At 45.5% G+C, this 6,460-nt stretch overlaps 1 long non-coding RNA gene across 1 annotated transcript; it reads right to left on the bottom strand.

Moving 5' to 3' along the window:
• Positions 1-1,369: 1,369 nt before the first annotated feature.
• LOC134202834 (uncharacterized) lies at positions 1,370-1,924 on the bottom strand. Its single transcript, XR_009977354.1, has 3 exons — positions 1,803-1,924; positions 1,656-1,746; positions 1,370-1,567 (listed from the first exon to the last, which is right to left on the bottom strand). It is a non-coding gene; the product is annotated as an uncharacterized LOC134202834 (long non-coding RNA).
• Between the last annotated feature and the right edge of the window lie 4,536 nt (positions 1,925-6,460).

Raw genomic sequence — 6,460 nt, 5'->3', positions numbered from 1 at the left:
TGAGAAGCCTGCAGTATCTTCCACCATTCGTTTCGTTTCACTGAGTCGTAGACTCTTGAGTCCACAAACAAATGAAGACTTCGCAAGTTTAGTATCCGGAAGAATTTGTCGCAGACTAAACGTCTGGTTTGTTTTTGATCGTATATCTTGTAAATCGAGACAGCGCCCTTTCTTGTAGATATGAATATGAGCCCATTAGGTCAGATTGGAGGCGTTTGTTTCTCTCTGCCAGATCATTTAAATTCAAAGTATGAATGATGCCAATAACTTCTGAGGCTGTTGTATTGACCACCTCGCGGACTTGGTACCTCAATGCGTTCAGATTCTCCCCAAAAATATGTTCTTTGATTCGCTCGCCGAGTTTATGATCGAATTATTCCACAATTATTTTATCAGACAGTCGCTGTTTGTTCAGCTACATGATTTTTCTCTCACGCCCAGTGTTCCGAGTCGATATTTAGATTTTTTTGTACCAGTCGAGTCCTTGGCTTAATTAAAGTCAAATTTCGCAAAGATGCCTTGATGCCTAATGCCTAAATATTAAAAAAAATCAAAACTTTAACATCAAAAAAGTGTTGCATCGAGACGAGCTGCAGATGTATAGGAACAAAACAGGCAAACAGCAAAATTGTGTAAGAGTAGAAAGCAACTACAATACGAGAAGTGAATAAAGAATGGTAACTTTAACAGCAACCTGTTTCACATTTTAACCAAAATAATGGATACCACACTTCTGCTACAACATTTGATTTTCGGCTAGAATTCGATGAAATTTAATCGATTAATTTCACACAAAAAAACATCCGGCGTCCATAATTTTTTCATGATGACATTTTGAAGTGGGTGTGTATAACGATCGTCATTTTTTGGGTAGTTTAGGTTTAATTATAACGTGTATCGACCTTTTTGGACGCGAGTTGGCGCCACATGTGGAGTTGCCAGAATTTCGTGAGAGTGAATCATATTGTTAATATAGTATATTTGGCTACACGGACTTCTACAGAAAAATGAGAGAGGAAGAGGATAAAAAGCAACTAGCGCAGTCTACGAGTCGGGATCGTTTGGTTACTGAAGGATCAATGGACCGATCCCCACCAAAGAAGACCTCTCGCATAAATGTTTCTGAAACTTTGTCACTTCCCCCTTAAGGGGGGGGGGGGCCGCATGAGACGGAGACAAAAGTTCGAAAGAGGCGAAGATGGCACTGATCCCCATTGCCCACGTACCCAGAACCGCCAACAATAGGTTCAAACTGTATAGTGGACCCATTAACAAAAAAATAACACTATTCGGAATCACCGTATCGAAGTAAAAACATAAATTTTACATGCAATAAAATTGTATTTTAGTACTTACGCTTAATTTCCTTAACCTAAAGTTTAGTGTGTGTGTGTGTGTCAGTGTAAAAATGTATCCCTCGGCGACTGCAAACCGTCATGTCTGTCCGGACAGACCCAAGATGATTGCTGGCCTCTGCCAGCGATCCAAGCCAGCCACTTCAATTCGCCGTCGTCTTGGGATGTTGCTCTCACAAGCCGCTACATAATTTTTGCAGCGAATGAAAGGCCTGTTAATTAAACATCAATCATCACTTCGTTCGTCACTGATATCACGGTTCGGAGTTGCTTTTCTTAATTTTCATTTTTCACTCTTACCGATCTCTAAGCAAATCTAAACTCTACTCCATCACTGTTGCTTCTCGGTGCAGATACCAAATATGGGCTAACCAGCTGCAGGTTTTCATAACTGTAGGGTGGATAAAATTAGCACTTCGGTTTAAACCAGCTTCTCAGAGCTATTACCTGGCCCTAAGCCATAATCAACACCCACTGCACTGCACTTCGTTTTGTTCTATTCCCGTCGGTCAGGCAATCAATCACAAAAATACAACTTGCTTAAGCACTCGCGCGTATGCCTGCTTGGCAGTTAACCGACAACTAAAAGGGAAGATCGAATCGGATATCTCTACCTACCGATATGTGTGGCTGACCGTTGTTTGTCGTGCTGATGATCATTTAGTTGAGAGATTGACTCCGGGGAGGATTCTATAGGATGCTGCGAGAATATTGGATGGATCGGGTTCCTGAAACAAAATTATGGCGTGCTTGGTAGCCAGTATCATGCTGCTGCCAGAAGATGCTGCATGCTAGGAACGTAATTTTTCAACCGCCTTCAGCTGATGTTCGCTTGAGGAGATTAGAATGTGGCTCTCATTTGGGTATCAGCAACGACTGTTCTGTTGGTGTGTTGTGTTCTGTGTGCTGTGACTTACATGGGGATAGATTTTTGTTTCCATTCCGTGTGGCGATTGAATCAGCTGTTTTGCAGCCATCGCGAGGCAGTCGGACGTGTGCAGGTTACAACTTCTTCGGAATAATTAATTCTATTATTTCTAATGTTTTCGGCTCCGTAGAGTTTATTATTAAAAATCTGAGCCTCATAAATAAACAGATTGTTAAAAAAGAATGTGGAAAATTTCGGTTTTTCCAACCTTCCCATCATTTATTATATAATTACATAATTTTAGGTCTAGTTTCGTTACGGCCATACCAAATAGGGTATATGTATATAATGGAAGACCCAAAAGGCGTTTTAGCCCGGAGGGGCGCTATGGGGCACCTTGGGATATTACCAAGCTGAATAAGAGATAAAAACCTCACGTTGTTGAATAATACTGGTTGAATAGCTGTAATGGAATTGTTGGTCATTACGCTTCAAAGTTGACAACAATCGTACAAAAGCTGAACAGGAATTCCATGATGTTATAGCTAGTGTAATATGTCACACCGGAAAGCAAACTATTATAGTTCTGGCACGTTCTGGTATGAGTGGGCAGCAGGGACTATGTCCAAGGGCTTGACGATCCCCAGGCCATCTGCGAGTTGTGGCGTCTGCCTAGGATGTGGTGGGGTTTGACAGTGGGCCCTGTTAAACCTCTATAAAAAGCTGCATGTATCCGCAAGTAGGCTCCGCCAAAGCGACCGTGCCGCTCAAAGCGCACAAGCCCAAGTCCTAGTGTTAGGTGGAACGCTAAACAGCCCTGATACGACGGCCCTCCGACGAGACAGGAGGTTTGCGCAGGCCCAATAAGCCGCCTTTAAAAACAACTATTACGAACGACATAGAAGATAATACGACTCGATATAATCGGCAACGACCTAGGCGACGAATATCCCGTAACACGGTAGATCACTTTGACGTAGTGTGTTGCGGTGTAAGATCTACCAAACAGAGCCCTAGCTTAATCCATTTTCTAGCTAGGGCGATGAGTTGTGGTAATTAAGGATTCATCGTATTTAGTCCCCGCTACCAACATCAGTCTCAGAAATAAAACATAATTAATGTTACCTTGCAGACAGTTGAAAGACTCGAATTCCTCTTGTTTGAGGCTAAACTGTATGCAGCGGAAACAACTTTTCAAGCAATTAGTTAAAAAACCTCGGTACCCGTCCCTAGGCTGAACTGACTGCTGGAAAAATCGAGTTAGGGGTTTAAATACGTACTAACTCTTCTTGAACTGGCGAACAATGGTAGTGAGAGGAACACACGGAAGTTCTTATTACTGAACAAGTTCTCTTGCTTGAAATGGTCTTGTAGACAGAGCTAAATCCCGGGTTTGTAGCTTTATTGGTGATATTCTAGAAGCAAGACAAGGATGTGGCTAGGGCTCCGATGCATGGCCAAAAACAGTATTACTGTTCTGTTTTCTCAAGACAGGATTGATTTCCTATTGATTAGGGGCGCGCCTTCAATGGGATTACTCTCTGTGAAGGGTCTAAATAGCGGGACCTTGTCATGGTGCTCTTGAGAAAACAAGACAACAACTGAATCGAAACCGATACTGCATTGCTTATCAATAGTTATGGAGTAATTCGACATGCACTTAAACACTAAGGATACGGGTAACGCTACAATAGATCTAATAACTGGTCGCAGTGGCACACCCGAACAGGAAAAAAAAAAAGGCGACGAATAAAGGATCACGATTGGAAGCTTGAAACATGGAATTGCAAGTCGCTAGGTTTCGCAGGTTGCGACAGGATGATCTACGATGAATTTCATCCCCGCAACTTCGACGTCGTGGCGCTGCAGGAGATTTGCTGGACAGGACAGAAAGTGTGGAAAAGCGGACATCGAGCGGCTACCTTCTACCAAAGCTGTGGCACCACCAACGAGCTGGGAACCGGCTTCATAGTGCTGGGTAAGATGCGCCAACGCGTGGTTGCTTGGCAGCCAATCAACGCAAGGATGTGCAAGCTGAGGATTAAAGGCCGTTTCTTCAACTATAACATCATCAACGTGCACTGCCCACACGAAGGGAGACCGGAGACGGAAAGCCAAATCGACCACGTTCTAATCGATGGTAAATTCTTCTCCGACATTACGAACGTCTGCACTTACTGCAGTGCGAATATTGAATCCGACCACTACCTCGTTGCAGTATGCCTGCGCTCAAAACTCTCGACGGTGTACAACACGCGTCGAAGTCGGACGCCGCGGCTTAATATTGGGCGGCTACAAGACGGTAGACTAGCCCTAGAATACGCGCAGCAGCTGGAAGTGGCACTCCCAACGGAAGAGCAGCTAGGCGCAGCGTCTCTTGAAGATGGCTGGAGAGATATTCGATCCGCCATTGGTAGCACCGCAACCGCTGCACTTGGCACGGTGCCCCCGGATCAGAGAAACGACTATTATGACGGCGAATGTGAGCAGTTAGTAGAAGAGAAGAATGCAGCATGGGCGAGATTGCTGCAACACCGCACGAGGGCGTACGAGGCACGATATAAACAGGCGCGGAACAGACAAAACTCGATTTTCCGGAGGAAAAAGCGTCAGCAGGAAGATCGAGACCGTGAAGAGACGGAGCAACTGTACCGTGCTAATAACACACGAAACTTCTATGAGAAGTTGAACCGTTCACGTAAGGGCCCCGTGCCACAGACTGATATGTGTAAGGACATATACACCCCTATTCTTGTTTACAAACGAACGAAACATTCGAACCAATGCAGTTCGTTCGAATCGTTTCCCCATTTGATTTTGCTGGCGTAAACGAGAATGCGCATCAGCTTTCGTTCGAAAGCGCGTTCGTACGTAAACAAGAATAAGGGTGATAAACGGGAACCTTCTTACGAACAAGCGTGAGGTGATCCAAAGGTGGCGCAGCACTACGAAGAACACCTGAAGGGCGATGTAGCAGGCGAAGATGGCGATATGATGATGAACCTGGGAGAACACGCGCAGGACATAATTTTACCGGCTCCGGATCTCCAGGAAATACAGGAGGAGATTGGCCGACTGAAGAACAACAAAGCCCCTGGGGTTGACCAACTACCAGGAGAACTATTTAAACACGGTGGTGAGGCACTGGCTAGTGCGCTGCACTGGGTCATTACCAAGATTTGGGAAGGAGGAAGTTTTGCCGCAGGAGTGGATGGAAGGTGTCGTGTGTCCCATCTACAAAAAGGGCGATAAGCTGGATTGTAGCAACTACCGCGCAATCACATTGCTGAACGCCGCCTACAAGGTACTCTCCCAAATTTTATGCCGTCGACTAGCACCAATTGCAAGGGAGTTCGTGGGACAGTACCAGGCGGGTTTTATGGGCGAACGCTCCACCACGGACCAGGTGTTCGCCATTCGCCAAGTACTGCAGAAGTGCCGCGAATACAACGTGCCCACACATCATCTATTCACCGACTTCAAAGCCGCATATGATATAATCGATCGGGACCAGCTATGGCAGCTAATGCACGAACACGGATTTCCGGATAAACTGACACGGTTGATCAAAGCGACGATGGATCGGATGATGTGCGTAGTTCGAGATTCAGGGGCATTCTCTAGCCCCTTCGAAACTCGCAGAGGGTTATGGCAAGGTGATGGTCTTTCGTGTCTGCTATTCAGCATCGCTTTGGAAGGGGTAATACGAAGAGCAGGGATTAACACGAGTGGTACAATTTTCAATAAGTCCGTCCAGCTATTTGGCTTCGCCGACGACATAGATATTATGGCACGTAACTTTGAGAAGATGGAGGAAGCCTACATCAGACTGAAGAGGGAAGCCAAGCAGATCGGACTAGTCATCAACACGTCGAAGACGAAGTACATGATAGGAAGAGGTTCAAGAGAAGACAATGTGAGCCACCCACCGCGAGTTGGCATCGGTGGTGACGAAATCGAGGTGGTAGAAGAATTTGTGTACTTGGGCTCACTGGTGACTGCCGAAAATGATACCAGCAGAGAAATTCGGAGACGTATAGTGGCTGTAAATCGTACATACTTTGGACTCCGCAAGTTACTCCGATCGAATAGAGTTCGCTGCCGTAAAACTGACAATCTACAAAACGCTCATTAGACCGGTAGTCCTCTACGGACACGAGACCTGGACGATGCTCGTGGAGGACCAACGCGCACTCGGAGTTTTCGAAAGGAAAGTGCTGCGTACCATCTATGGTGG

Source organism: Armigeres subalbatus, unplaced genomic scaffold (genome assembly GCF_024139115.2).
Source record: "Armigeres subalbatus isolate Guangzhou_Male unplaced genomic scaffold, GZ_Asu_2 Contig1454, whole genome shotgun sequence".
Lineage (NCBI taxonomy): Eukaryota > Metazoa > Arthropoda > Insecta > Diptera > Culicidae > Armigeres > Armigeres subalbatus.
The sequence above is the reverse complement of the archived record's forward strand: the minus strand, read 5'-3'. Positions and strand labels throughout refer to the sequence as shown.